The sequence below is a fragment of the Dasypus novemcinctus genome, chromosome X, assembly GCF_030445035.2.
Source record: "Dasypus novemcinctus isolate mDasNov1 chromosome X, mDasNov1.1.hap2, whole genome shotgun sequence".
Taxonomy (NCBI): Eukaryota; Metazoa; Chordata; class Mammalia; order Cingulata; family Dasypodidae; genus Dasypus; species Dasypus novemcinctus.
Genome location: NC_080704.1, coordinates 162,711,277 through 162,727,099, shown reverse-complemented (window position 1 = coordinate 162,727,099; position 15,823 = coordinate 162,711,277). Strand labels below are relative to the sequence as shown.

Sequence of the window (15,823 nt, the reverse complement as noted above, 5' to 3'; positions counted from 1 at the left end):
AAATCATTCCTGAGTCCTAGCCTTTCTATACACAAATAATTGAACCTCTCTCAAAGTCTACAACATTCTCCCCCTTCTTCAGTCCTTCAGTCATGACAAGGTACTCATATTATGTTCAGACTAAACTCAGCCATGACAAGGAAAAAGGCCCCCTCTGTTGGCCCACTTCTGGGGAATAAAAAACATTGTCATTGAAGGCACAGTCCTATGCTAAGTGGTTCTCACAACATAAATACTAGACATTTTCAGTCTGGAGGGAGCCAGTCTGTTCCCAACCACAGCCGCACCCATTAACTTTCTTCCCTAATCCTCCCATCTCCAAGTCAGGAAACAAAACAAATAAACAAATGCCAGGAAAACGATCAAACAACTATTAAGATAGGATGTAGTTTTGTCTTTGAGGTACTCCTGGATAGAATTTTAAAGGAGAGCCACATTTTGTTGTTTTGTATTGTGATAATACACCAGGAAGCAGGTTTCCCTAGGCTGATATCTTGGAATTTGCCTTTCTGCGCTCCATGATTCTTTTGTTTGACAAATGACTTAACCAATTTAATTGATTCTAAGATGCATATATTTTTTTCACATTGTCACATCTCCACAATCAGAATGCACCTTATGATCAATGGCATTTCACACTGTTGGCTAGGAGGTAGTTGAAAGAGTTGTCTTTCATGGGGTGCAGCGATGCCCAGAGATGTACTCACCAGATGCAATGGATGTGACATGATGATGGGGGAGAGTGTTGCTGTGGGGGGAGTGGTGGGGTGGGGACGGTGGGGGCGAATGGGGACCCCATATTTTTTAATGTAATATCTTTTTTAAAAATGAATAAATTGAGTAGAATTTGAAAAAGAAAAAAAAAAGAAAGAGTTGTCTTTGTGCGTGCTCCAACTTGGTCATGGCCGTGGGAGTATCATAGTATACGCTAAAAAGGTATGTCTAAATGCATTTAAAAGAGTTCATTCAGTAAGTTATAAACTTAAAATCCTAAGGATATGAAAACAGAGTTTCAGAGTTTCTCTGGAAGTATTTTTTTCTTAGTGGTATATTTTTAAAATACTTGGGAGAGAGAGAGAAAGAGATAGAAAGAAAAAGGGAGGGAAGGAGGAGCAAGGAAGAGGAAGGAGGGAGGGAGAGAGGAGGAGTTAGAGAGAGAGAGAAAGAAAATGTGACAAAATTCCAAGTGTTAGTAAATCTGGGTATCTGGGTAGGGGGTGTATTATAGTTCTAGGTATTGTTTTTGTATTATTTTTGCAATTTTCCTCTAAGTTTGAAGTTATTTCACAATAAAAAGTTTGTAAAAATCACTGTCTTAGATTCAATAAAATATTTCATACCTTCAATAGAATGCAATACCCATCACTGGCATTTTTGAAGAGTTTGTAAAACATCATATGCACCCACTGAGAAGTTACCCTAAGTTCATACTGGGACAATTTCTAGGCATCAATGCAAGACTAAGTTTCAAATATCCTTTATGGAGTTTTTTCTTTACTTTTTCCTCCTTACAACTAGAAATAATGTTAACATGGAAACCCAAACACTAGTGAAAGGTGCTGGTTACATCAGAATAGTAATATACTGGACCAATATACTGGACAAATCAGTTCTTTCTGTGGGCAATGGTTTTAAATGAAGTTAGAGAGTTCTAATATAAAGTTCTAGCACTGTCATACAATGCTTAAAATGTGAGTCAAATATAAAATTTTAAATTTTCTGGTTGTCATATTTTAAAAGGTAAAAAAACTTGAAATTAATTTTAATAATGTTATTTAATTCAATATATCCAAAATATTATAATCCTAACATGTAATCAATATAAAAATATTAGCAAAATATTTTATTTTTATCCTGCCTTCAAATCCCAGTGCGTATTTACCCTTACAGCACATCTCAGTTTGCACTCACCACATTTCAAATGCTCATGAGCTACATGTGCCATGTGGCTTGTGGCGCCAGAACTGGACAGCGCAGCTCTAGTCAATACACACACTTAGGAGCAAAACAAAGTAATCCCTTCCAGAACATTTTGCTCAATAATGGTCAGTCATGGAAGTGATGGGCAGAAATTCAAAAGTCTCAGCTACTTCCACTGCACCCTTGGGAATGTGAACTATAATCAACTGATTAACTCAACAATGGCCACAATATACTGTGTGTCCTGGAGCAAGCCTGCTGGAGACATCTAGAAGAGTGGTCTTCAAGCTAGGCTGCTGGTGTGCAAATTCTCTTCAAGAGGTATGTGAGCAGGAATAGTCTGCAGGGAATATACTTTCAGATTCTCAAATTCCCTGGGTATTCTCTCCTAAAATTGATTTGCCTAAGAATAACTTTTTTCCCACAGGCTTAAAGTATGCAGTATTTTCTAACTCTTTACAACACTAAGCATTAGAATGTGACATTAACTGGGGAAAAAGGCACCTCCTCACTAATAACTACGTGTGTGTGTTTTAGGTACTGGGGCTGGGGCTTGAACCCAGGACCACATATGTGGGATGCTGGCTCTCAACCACTGAGCCACAGGGGCTCCCCTGAATTGGTCTTTTCATTTGTTGCTTGTCGTTTGCTTTTTTTTTTTTTTTAGGAGGCACTGGGAAATGAAACCAGGACTTCCATGTGAGAAGCAAACACTCAACCACTTGAGTTACTTGAGTTACATCCACTCCCCTAACAGTATATATTTTTTATGTTGATTTTTTAAAATATAACTGGGATGTTTTCCCATACTACAGAACGTTTATAAAGGCAAAACTTAAGCATAGAAATTGTATGTGATTTCTTTTAGATAAGGTACATCATTCAATTAAACTAGGTAAAATGTGTTTTCTCATATTGTATCTGGAAATAATTTTCCCCAATTAAAATCAATCCTAATTTCACTCTATAAATAATTTTATATTTTCATCTCTATTATCAAAAATAAAATGATATGCTAGGTGCGAGATTTTTTTAAAATGTATTTTTTAAGCAATATATACTTTTCTCCTTTCATAAAATATATTTCAAAAGTTTGATACTGTGGTAAAACAAAATTAATGGATTTCTGAGTTTTATAAATGATTCTTAATTAATATCCCAGAAACCCAACACCACAGTTCTGGTAAAACAGGCACACATATTTACCCAAGGAAACAATGGCTGCTTTCAGATACTTTGTTTTAGACATGATTAATAAAGTTAGCTACGTGTTCCACGGTTTAATTTGAAAATTATATAGTTTATTATTTACTATCTCAATTGATTATGAAGTGAAAATAGCATTATCATTTTAATCTAATCGATTTCTCAGGGATTTTAATAATATTCCTCAAAATTCATATTAATACATTTATTTTCATTGATAAATGAAGTCAGACATTTTTATTGAAAATAAATCTGATTTTCCTGATTATTTTGATATGAACACTGTCTTTGCAAATTAAATTATATTTTCTATAAAATTGGATGATCTAAATTTGCAGCCTCAAGGCTTTACATTTAAAGTTCGAAATAAGTTAAAGGCATTTTTTTCAAAATGATTGTATTGGCAAGGGCATGTTAGCCAAAGTATTTTGATTTTGATTTTCCCAATATTTCCTAGGTTGGGTTAGATTTTCTAGATTGGATTAAAAATAAGATATTAAAATGAAAATGTACCAGATATAATTTTAATCAAATAATTAAAAATCATTTGATAAATCTCAGTAAAGCTATTTTATTAAACTTCCCAGAAACTGAGAAAGTAAATGACTCAGTGGTAAATCCTTTTGTAAATCAGGGAGTTTCTTTGTTTTTAAGGAATTGTCAGTTAATAGATTATTAAAAAAGTATTTTTTATGACAAGTCTGTTTGAGATTTTTGACCTATGGCTTGGAAAACCCTTCCATTTCCCTCTACTTAGTCATTGGAACAAAGTTTTCTCATTTTTTTAATCTATAAAAATGAAATATATTCTGCACTCTACCTCATCCTAGAAGTAAGTAATAGTTAACCTCAATTTCATAAAAAAATTTGGGGGGAAATAAGCAGTATTATTCACTTAAAGGATGCATTTCTAGACAAATTCTTAATTTCATTTTAAATAAATACCTTTCAAATTATTTAATAATTTATGCTATTCTGATCAATTGTATACTATTAATATTTTAATGATAAACATTTTAATACCTGGAAGCTTATAGTCTTGGGAAAATTTATTGCAATCCATACATATTTTTTCGTGGTATATAAATAATAAAAGATATATAAATATAAAAATGTATTATACTGGGATAAATTATGTAGGAGAAATGGAATGGAAGGGTGAGTTCAAGGGGACAGAAGAACCATGTCAAATTTCTGACTGTAGAGAAGACCTTGTTCATGTTTTTTGTTTGTTTGTTTTTAAATCCACAATGATGAGTATTAAATTGTTACGGCATTTTATTCCATTAAATGCATGAAAAATGTGAGGTAATCATTTTATTGTAAAAGTCTAAGCACTGACCACATGCTGGAACTTATAACTGCAAATATTTAAACTTCCAATAAAAATTTTCGATGCTAACTACAAGATGTGTGATTGGGTAGAGTTCTTGAAGACTGTTTTAGGTGGCACATACTTAGTTTGAAGACTATAGCTATAGAACACAGACTCACTGAAGCCCAGAGGGAAACTTAGGGTGGGAAAGGAAATTTTAAAAGCAAAGTTTTAACATTTTTATCACTTAAATATATATATATAGAAATATAGAGATATAGAGAAAAACAATATAACTTATGTATTCTAGCTTCAGGGTATTTACACAGCCTCGCAATGGGTGGGGTTTGGGGGATGTTTCTGAGCAATCCACAGTGACTGTACTTACTCAGTGTGGTCACTTAGGTGATGAATGTGCACTGGGCACAAAGCCCTCTTTCCCCTCTTCTGCTACATCCACTCTGCGCATACCCTTGCACGTACACACTCTTTCTGTCAATCTTCCCTCTTCTCCTATAAAAAGGAAAGGAAAGCTAACCGCGATAAAAGCAACAAGAGCATGCAATATTTGCTTCAGGTCTTCCCATTTGCCCTTACCACCTCAAAGAATTTCAGCAATGACCCAGTCTGTATACAGAATTCCAGACAATGTTATTTACAATGTAACCATGCAGATTGACCATGAAAACCAAACACTATTTAGCTAAGCACTTCAGCTCTAGCAAAAAATCAAACAAGCCAATATCACAGCAGCATCTATAATATACACATGCTAGCTTAGGTCCTTCATTTCACTGAATCTTCACATCAGCTCAGAGAGGTAGATACTAATCTTATTCCCATTTTCAGATGAGAAAGCAGGCAAATGCCTGGTCCCAATTCACTGAACTAGTAATTGCTGGAGTTAGGATGCAAACCCCGGTTTGGTTTGGTTTGGTGTGATTTTAACTTTAATGGCCAAAGACTGTGCTGTGAGATGTTTGAGAGGGGTGTGTGGGTTGGTGTGGGTGTGTCTGTCTGCCTGTCTATGGAGCTTTCTGTATTTGGCTAAGCACATTTATATTTCTGTGCTTCCATGTGATTTTGTCTGCGTCTGTGCATGTGAGTGTGTTTGTGCATGAGTGCTTACATGAGCACTCAAGAGTCATATTTTAGAGCTCTTTCTGGTCATTTCCACATCTGCTTTTCTGCTGTACAATCAACAGAAGAGTTAAAAAATGGCCATTCCCTCTCCAAAAGGCTAAGCAAAAACCACATTAAAAGTTATAGCTGATTATTTGTGTGTCATTTTCTATGTGGATGAGTCTCTGCATCTGCATATATACAAATTTGCATTTTTATACGTCTGTGCATGTCTAAATCTGTGGTTGTGTTTGTGGTAGAATTCCCAAATGCATCCAAATGTCTATGTTGGCACATGAGTACTTACATGTGCTTTTGCATATCTGATGTACATTTAAAACTTGCATACATCCATATTCATGTATATGCCATTGTGAGCATTAAGAGTACACTCGTAGATCTTTGTGTGTGTGCCAATGCATGTATCTGTTGAAATGTGAGGGTGCATGTCTATGCGTGTGTGCATTTGTGTGACTGTGGGCATCGCTGTATGAGTAGGCACAATTTTTTTTCTGATGTACCAGGGATTGAACCCAGGACCTCATACGTGGAAAGCAGGCACTCAACCACTGAGCTACACCTGCTCTCCAGGTGTACATCTTTGTGTGTTTATGTTCATGTTTTCTATAGACACGTGTTTGTCTTTTATGCATGTACATTTAGATATGTTTGTGTATTTCTGCACATATATACCTGACATCTTAGTGTTCATCTGCAGGTGCATTTATGTGTCTGCATATTCAAGTGCATTTATAGAGATCTGCAGGTTTATTCATGTGTGTTTTAGTATGAATATCTATATGAATTCTCTCTAATATAAATATCTTATCTTGTATCTATGAGCCTGTAAGAGGTTTCCTGAGTGTGTTACCACTTGAGTGGGTCTCCTTTGGGGACAATTTCCATGTCTCTGTGTACATGTGTAAATCAGTGGGGCTCTACCTATATTCCTACATGCATATTTCTGAATGACTCCATGTGTATAAGGCAGAGCCTCTGTCTTTGTGGACATTTTAAGTCCTGATGTTCACTGCTTTCAAATATTCATTCATGTGAGCCTCTGCATGTCTGTATGTATCTGTGTGTACATAATAAATGTGTATATTTGTCTGGGTGCATCTATGGGCCTATACCTGGATGTTTGTGCCTGTAATTCGCTTGATCTGTGTCTAGATGCTTCCACATCCACATGTGCATATCTTGGTGTTCATGTGCTCACCCAGCTTTGTTTTCACAAGAATATCTGTGCAACCATATGCACATCAACAGGGATGCATGTATGTGTGTATCTGTATAAGTCTGTTGACATGTGAATGAATGGCTTTGGGCGAGTGCCTCTGTGTATCCGTGCGTGGATATTATGTTGCTGTGATATTATGTTGCAGGTGAAGGTTCTAGATCATGAGGATGCTTGTGTGCCTGTGAACATCTCTGTCCCTGGGTATCTGCATGCCTACCTCTGTAGGTTGTATGCCCATCTATGCCAGCATGTATACACATGACTATACACACAAGTGTCTGTGCAAGTGTGCATCTGTGAAGGTGTGCTGCACTCTGTCAGCATGTGTGCATATATTTCTATATCTCTGTGCACATACCAAGAGACATGCATGCTTCTGAGTATATCTGTGTGCCTCTGTGTGTGTACATTCATATGTCCATGGGTCGCCACATCTACATGCCCATCCACATGGTACATTCGACTATGTTTATAACTCTGTATACATGCTTCTGCACACAGCTGCACAAGCTTCTGTATCTATCTCTCTGGGAGCCTATATAAGCCTGGGTTCATGTACCTCTCTGCCTGTACACATCTGTGTGTCACTGAGAACTTACCTGGGCTTCTGTGTTGATGGGTACCTTGGCATGCTTCTCTTGTGCATCTGAGTGAGTCTGTGTGTAAGTGCAGATGTGTTTGCCTGCATATACTTTGAGATGGGTCTCTGGGCCTATGTCTAGATATGCAGGTGTATGCTACTGTGAATGTGCATCAGCGAATGTATACATCCTTCTGCATACACATATCTCCATAAGTGTCTACACCATGTCTGCGTGTATACATGCAGAGATCCCTTCATGGGTCCATTTTTTCTTTGCCTGTGCATGCATTTACATGCACCTTTGGAGACAGGAGACATGTATAGGTTTCCCTGTGTGTGCCTGTATATGTCTCCATGTGTGCATGCATTTATGTGTGCACACCTGTGTGTATGTGTTTCCATATGTACTCCGTGCACATGAGCATTCCCTTCCCGCATGCATTATCATGTGTAATGTCATGTGTGTGCATTTGCATATTTGCATACTGGGCATGAGCCCTTCTGTTGCATGGGTGGGTATGAGCATGTGTGTTTTAATAGGAATAGCTATTATTCCTGGCATGCATATGCATGTGACCCCATGAGCATGTGAATGCCGGGATGTGTGTATTTAAAACCTTATCATTCCCCATCTGCGTATCTACCTATGAATGAATTTCTATGTCTTGGTGTTTGTGTGAACATAAACCTTTATGTTTCCATGCCTATGTCTCCACAGAGGCACATGCATGTGCATATCGATGACTTGAGGCATGTTTAGAGTGGGGTATGCCCAAGTACACATGGGGGGGTATGTGTGTGCTTGCCTACATGTATGCATAAAGGTCTAAGTGATCCTAAGATTGTGTCTGTGCCTTGTGAGCCCACATATGCCTCTAGGATTATCTGTGTCATCTGGGGTGTACAAATATTATTCCCATGGAGTCTGTGTCATTCTGCATGTGCATCTGTTTTTGCATATTGTGGTATGCATCAGTAATCCATCCCCTAGGTGCCTATGTCAGCCTGCAAATGCCTCTTCATGCTTCTCTGTGCCTGTGAGAGTCTCTGGTGTGTATTTTGCTGAGTAGATGTTGCTAAGTGCCAACATATAGATTTGTGAGCTCCTGTGTGTGCATCTGTCTGTGTGTGTACAGGGGATGGCCTATGTTGGGACTCTGAGGGTTTTTTTCATATTGGTGCAAACATGTCTTTAGTTGTGACTATGTGAATGTATGGTATTTGAGGTTAGGACTGTTTACACCTGTAGGTCTATGTATATTATGTGTTGGTGTGAACACTTGTGCCACTACCTGTGTGTGCATGTACATATCCATGATGAACATGTGTGTGCATGAGCACTGTCTTCCAGAAAGACATTTCTGGTCACTGCCACCTGCTTCTGGGGTACAGCCAGCAGAAGGCATTCAAGATTTTCTTCTTTCTCTTGAAGAAGCTAAGGAAATAAATATTAAAAGACACAGCCTCGAATGAAAACTGCTGATTCCTGAAGATGATTAACTAGGCGTTAATAACATGGGTATTTTATAATTTGACGGCAAAAAGCAGGCGGGCGCTCAGACATTCAAATCCCTCTGCTATCAGGGGTATTTCCGCCTGAGCCCTAGCCTGTACTCATGTCCTTCTTGCCTCAGGCACTAGGCAGGGCCCCTGTCCCACCTTCTGCTTCCCTGGGCTTGCCCAGGATGGAGGGCTGTGAGGACCAGTGAAGTAGGGTGTCTTGTCTGAAGTCTCATGGTCAATACGTGGCAGGGGCAGAATTTCAAACCAGGTCTGACTGACCCCAAACACATGTACCTCCTCCTGTACCACAGGACATTTTAATTGCCCAGTGCACTCAGGTCCCAGTAGCAGGAAGTGTGGCGCGGGAATTGGAACCAGTCATGTCTGCCTCCGAAGACTTGGCTCTGAATTTTGATTTTTTTTCCTGAAATTATCTCATTTAATTCCTGAAATGCCTAAAAGGAAGTATTTTATCCACGTTTACCAATGGGGAATTAGACCCATAGAAGAGATGCCCTTGCCAAAGGTTATCTGTAAGGCTGTGAGTCCTTGGTTCATATCCTGTGGAGCAAAAAGGTGTGTTGTTGGGGATTTATCTGTGATAGAGTGAGTTTGTGCCTCCTGAAGAAAACTGGAATGCTGGGAATGAGCGTACATGTTCTGCTGCTTTTCTAGGTGTTGTGAAGCTTTCTTAGTATTGTAGCAAGTCTGGATATTATGAGGAGTACCTGGGAGATCTGGGGCAAGTCTGGGTGTTTGGGGGTGAGCATGTGTGTTGTGGATTATGTCCCTCTGTGTGGGGCTCTTCTCTGCATTGTGATATGAGTCTAAGAAGTGTGGGACAAGCTTTGGGGTTGAATGGCATGCCTCTCTGTAGTGGCACAAGGCCAGATGTTTTAGTGTGAGTCGATGTGCTGCAGCATAGGTCTCCGGTTATATGGCTATATTCTGAGGTATAGTGTGAAGCTTGGTGTGGTGGGTTGAGTCTGGTGATATGAGGTGAGTCTGAGTGTAGTGGAACAAAATCTTTTGGTTACAGGGTGAGTGTCTGTATCACAGGTTGATTCTCTGCTTTTTGGGGTGAGTCTTCATGTTGTGGGATGGGTCTTTCTGACAGGACTAAGTGTTGTGGGGCAGGTCTGTGGTTTGTGTGAACTGTAGGTAAATTGCAGGTCCTATGAGTGAGTCTATTGTGGTGCCAGTCTGTGTCCAGAAGAACATGTGCATATATAATGAGGTGGCTTTCTATGTTATGGGGAGCATTTCCATGTGGTGGGAGGTGAGACTGTGCATTGGGGGTTGTCTCTATGAATTGTGGGTCTTGTGAGTCCTAGGAGACTAATTGGGGGTGATTGCTTTGTGATTCTGGGTATTGTAACTTCTATGGTGAGGATTTTTTTATGTATTTGTGTGCACTCTTGGAAGAATCCATGGACTATGAGACATGTTCTCACAGTGTAGGTGTGTCTAGGTATTGTGGGGTGATTCTGTACATTGTGGGATATGTTTTGGAGTGATGGGGTGAAACTATGTGTCATGGGTTGAATCTCGAAATTCTGTAGTAAATCCTTGTGTACCAGAACCAGTCTTTGTATTGTAGGGTGTGTCTGAGCCTTACAGGGAATCTTGTGGAATTTCTTGCGGAGGGGTTACCTCGAGTATGGGATTGTGTCTGTACATACTATGGCATTTCTGGAGACTAGGGTCCAATTCTGTGCATTGTGGGGTGGGGTGGAGGGCAAGTCTAGGACGCAACTATTCTGGATGTGATGTGGGGTGAGACTTGGTATTATAAAGAGAGGGTGGGTGATTAGGGGCAAGTATGCATGTGGGGGAGATAGTGCTTGTGCTACAGGACCACTCTGTGCACTGCAGGGCAAGTCTGCATTGTGATGCAATTCTCTGTGTTGTGGGACCTTTCTGTGTATTATTGAGCATGTCTTGAGTTGTGGGTCTTTGTGTTGGGTGATGATTTGTTTGTGGGATGAGTTGGTGTGGAAGGGCCTGAACAAATGGCAGGGTACATCCCTCAATGTTATAGGGCAAGTATGTATATAGGATTGTCTGGGTATTGTGGGACATGTATTAATATTGTGGAGTGATATGTGGTTGTAATAAGATTCTGTGTGTCATAGGAGCGTTTGAGTGTTTGGGGGCATATTGGTAGGAAGAATCTGATCTTGTTGGGTCTGTGTGTTGTGATTTTTTTTTCAGAGGTACACCATTTGAGCTACATCTCCTGCCTGTGTGTTGTGAATTTGATTCTAGATGTTTTGGAATGAGTCTGCATTCAACAGCAGGTCTGAGCACAATGTGGCAATTCAGAGCTGTAGGTAATGTTTGTGTATTTTCAAGGTATTGTGTACATTGTAGGATGTGTCTTTTCATTGGAGGGTTTTCCAAGGTCTGTGCATTGTAGACTGTCTAGTTCGTGGTCAAACATGCATTGCTGGGTGGGGAGAAGCTGTAAGATATGCCTGGGAAGAACCATATTCATGCAGTGTGGCATGTCATGTTCCTATGGGGCAAGTATGTGTATCATGGGACAACTCTTGGTGTTGAGGGACATGTGTTTGCTTTGCAGGGAGTGTTTGTATTTTGGAGTAATTATGTGCATTTTGGAATGAAGCTGAGCATCACAATGCAATTTTCCGTTTGTGGGGATAAACCTTTGTGTTATAGGGTACATCTGTCCACAGTAAGTTCTATCTAGGTATTGTGAAGCAAGTTTGTGCACTGTTTCCTGTTGTGTGGTGAGACCAAAAATTTGGGGTGAGTTTGCATGTTCTGGGTCTCTTCTTATCTTAGTGGTATGTGTGTTGTGGATTGAGGTTGTGCTTTATAGGGAGATTTTTGTATTGTGGGACTTGCCTGTTAGTTATAGGGCATGCCGTGGTGTTATGGGGTGAGTCTGGGCATTGTGGAACAAGTCTCTTCATTGTACATTGTACCTAGGTTTTGTGGGGCATTTCTGTAATGCTATGGGGCAAGACAGAATTTAGAAGCATATCTGGGTGTTATGGCAATAACAAGTATATGATGGGGCAAGTTTTGGCATTGGGTGGAGAATGTGCTCATTGTGAGGTAAATTCATGCACTGTGATGTGATTCCATGAGCTATGGTAGTCCGACGTTGTGGTGTAGGGTTAAGTTGGTATAGGTGTTGAAGGTGAAGGGTGAGTCTGTGAGTTATGGGCAAGTCTTGACATTGTGGAACTCATTGATGTGTTGTGGAATGTTTCTTGGCATTGTGGTGCATATGCATGTTTGGAAGCATATCTGGTTGTTGTGGTGCATTATGGTGCAATTCTTCATGTGGTGGGGTAAGTCTCTGCATTATGCAGTAACATCGTGTGTAGGCATAAAAGTGTGTGCATTGTAGAATGAGTTTGGAAGTTATGGTAAATTCTATGCACTAACAGGGCAAGTCTGTTTTCAGGAGGAAGAGGGTGGGCCTGTGTGTTAAAGGATACAGCAGAATGTTGTGGGGACTGAATTCATTCATTGTGGGGTTATATATGTTTTGGAACGTTTTTAAGTTGTTATGCAATTCTGTGTGTTGCTGAAGAATCTATATATTTTCAGGCATATTTGTTCATTGAGGGGTATATACAGGAATCATGGGAGAAGCTATTGGGCAGTTGAGAGGCGCGTTTGGCCAAAGTAGAGAGTTCATTTGGCGTAATGGAAGTCTGTGCATTGTGTGGGGCATGTCTAGTTGCAAAGGTTATCTGTACTTTGAAAGGTGTGTTTGGATATTGAGACAAATGTGAGTTGTGGATCGATTCCACATGAGGGCATATCTGTGTATTATGCTGTATTTTTTGTGGGGAGTTTGGGGCTGAATGTGAGTGGTGCAAATTTGGGAATTGTATGGTAAATGTCTGGTGGGATAAATTACACTAATTTTGGAGTCTGTTGTACTATGAGTTTGGGGCTCTGCAGGTCAAGTTTGTGTGCTTTGGTGTAAGCCTGGGATTTATAGAGTTAGTACGTTGTGGGGCAAAAGAGTGTGTTGGATGAATCTATGTCTTGAATTGTGAGGTGATGTGTGGAGATGTAATCCTGTGTGTTGTGAGAGGAGTCTGTATCTGGGGGCAGGTATGTGCATTGTGGGGTTGTTTCTATGTATTTTATGACGTGTGTGCACTTTGGTGCAAATCTTTGTACCATGGGGTAATTGCCTGAATTGTGAGGTGCTTCTGTGCATTGTAGGATGGATTCTGCCTTGTAATATGATTCTCTGCCTTGTAGGGAGGGAAGACCTGTTGTTGTGGATTGACCAGAAGTGTCTTGGGGTCAGCCTTTGTGCTGAAGGACAAGTGTATGTGTCTGTGTGCTTTATGGCAACTCGAAGTATCATGTGTCCTGGGTTTTAAGTCGGTCATACGTGATGTATGTGGAGTCTCTGTGCTCTGGGGCAAGTTTGTGTGTTTGCAGGTGTGTCTCTGTGTTGTGGGCAGCCTTGGTATTGTGGGGTAGCTCCAGGAGTTGTAAAAGGTGTCTGCATACCTGTGACCCAGGGGCAGAGATGCGTGGTGGAGCATGTCTCTGCATTGTAGGAGTCTTGTGACCTGAGATTTGTCTACCCACAGTGATTCCATACTGTGATTGCAGGGCACATCAGTGGCTTGTGGTGTGAACCTATGCTTTTTGTGCAAAGTCCGGGGTAGTTCATTTGCATCTGTGCATTGGGCTTTTGGTGAGTTTCTGTACTGGGCAGTGAGCCTGCAATTTGTGAGGGAAGTCTGTGTATTAATTATATGGTATATCTTGGTGTCATGGAGTGAATCTGGGCATGGTAGGGCAATTCTGCAGGCTGGGGGCATACCTGTGCATCCTGGGATATGGCTTTGGGTTTTGGCTCATGTCTAGGTGTGGAGGTGTTGGATCAGACTTGGGAGAGTCAACCAGAGCTGCAATGTGGAGGGTTAAGTGTATCATGAGGCAGGTTTGTGCTTTACCTGAGGGGTTCTGAGGCCTGCCTCTCATCGTGGAACATGTCTATGCATAATTTGGTTCATCCAGGGGTTACATGGCAAGTTTGTGGATTGAGGTGCATGGCTACGCAATATATGGCATCTTGTGTGGTGGGGAAATCGAGGGAGAATGCTTGCAGTAAGCCTGGGGGTTATGGTTCTAGGGTTTTCATTGGAGGCGGCTGTTTTGAATGTGAGGCAAATCAGCTGTGTAGAGTAAGTTTATGCACTCTGACTCCAATCTGTGCCTGGTAGGAGAGTTGGTATGTCAGGTGGCATGCACTGTGTTATCAGGACGGGCTATTCACAGCAGGATTCATCTGTGCATTTTGGGGTTTGTCCTTGGTGTTGTGGGACATGATTGTGCCGTGCAGTGTGTGCGTATTGTGTGGAAGTCCCGGTTGTGTGGGGCGCTCCTTGGCATCACATTATGATTCTGTACATGAGGGGCAGCTTGTGAATTGTGGTTGTGTTTGCTCTTTGAGAGGCTGGTCTGGATGTTTTGTGATATACTTGTGGAGTAATCTGTGTGCAATACAACTCAGTATGAATTGACATGTGCCTAGACAACACAGGGAGATCTCTACATTATAGGGGAGGTCTGTACATTATTCAGCATCGTGGGGTGAACCTGTGGTTTTAGGTTGTGTTTGAAGTTATCGGCCCTGTGTATCACTGGAGGGCACCTCTACTTTGTGGGGACAACTGAAGGTGTTTGGAGCCTTTGCATTGTGGTGTAATTCTTTTCCCTTGAACAGGCTGTGGGTTGCAGGAGGATGTGGCATTATAGGGTATGTCCAGGTATTGTGAGGCTAGTCTGTGCCTGGTGGCACAGGGTGGTGTGTGGTAATCTATCCTATACTTTGTAGAGAAAATCTTGATTATGGAGTATGTGGTAGGGCATGTTGAGGATCACGTCTGTGTATTGTAGGGTTTTCTGTATGTCGCAGAATAAGTCTTGGTAGGGTGAAATGAATGTACTTCGTGGATTGATTCCACATGTTTTCGCTTATATCTTCATTTTGTGGGGCAGGGTGTCTGTGTTGTGTGTCTGATATAGGCATCTTGTGGCCTGCTTGTTTTGCCAGACGACTCTGTACATTCTGGATCATGTTTGGGAGGTATGGGACAATCTCTGTGCTGTGGGACAAGGCTGTGTATTGTCAGGCAAGGCTGGATCCTGTGGAGTGATTATCGACATTCTGGGAGCTGTCTGCGATGTGGACAGTTTGGGGTGTCCAGGTGACCTTTGTGTGGATTTTGATAGGAATCTACATTACATTTGCACTCTGTGCTCTGGGTTAATTTGTCCACTAGAAGGCGCTTCTCAGAGTGGTAGGGTTAGCTTGTGTTGTCTGAGGAATCTGTGGATGGTACAGAATTTCTGTGCATTTAAGGGTGCAACTGTACTTTATGGTGCAGGCTTGGTGTTGTGAGGTGAAATGGTGCATTATGGGGGAAGTCTGTGTATTTGAAGGCCAGTGTGAGTGTTGTGCAACAAGAATTCGAAGTGTGGGATAAATCTGCCTCATTGCTGGGTATGCCTTGGTATCATGGGCAATCTGTGAGTGGCAGGCTGAGTCTTTGCCTTGTGAAATGAGTCTGTTAGTCTAGATAATTCGATGTACTTCTTGAAATTTGTACACGGTGGGGCAAGGTTTGTATTGTGGGGCAAGTCAGGGTGTTGTGGAGTGAGTGCATCTCAGGGTGAGTATGTTCCAGAGAGGAATGTGTGCATTGTGATATGGTTCAGTGCTTTGTGAAGAATCTGTTTGACATGAGTAGGACCTATAGGTTTTGAGGTGTCTTGGTGTGGTGAGACCACCTACACTGTGGCCCCTATCTGCACACTTTGGGGTAAGAATCTTCTTTAAGGCTGCGGGTTGAGTCTCTGCATTGCAGGGCAGACTTGAGGTTGTGTCACCAGTATTTCATTATGTGGTAAGTCAGTGTGT

The 15,823-nt window shown here is 40.9% G+C and overlaps 1 protein-coding gene across 1 annotated transcript in view; it reads right to left on the bottom strand.

Moving 5' to 3' along the window:
• LOC101438175 (melanoma-associated antigen 10-like) overlaps positions 1–15,823 on the bottom strand; it is a 158,594-nt gene that overhangs the window by 128,303 nt on the left and 14,468 nt on the right. Inside the window, exon 6 of the mRNA XM_071213154.1 lies at positions 4,830–4,954. The gene's annotated coding sequence lies outside the window, so the exon portion shown is untranslated. The remainder of the gene's footprint in view (positions 1–4,829; positions 4,955–15,823) is intronic.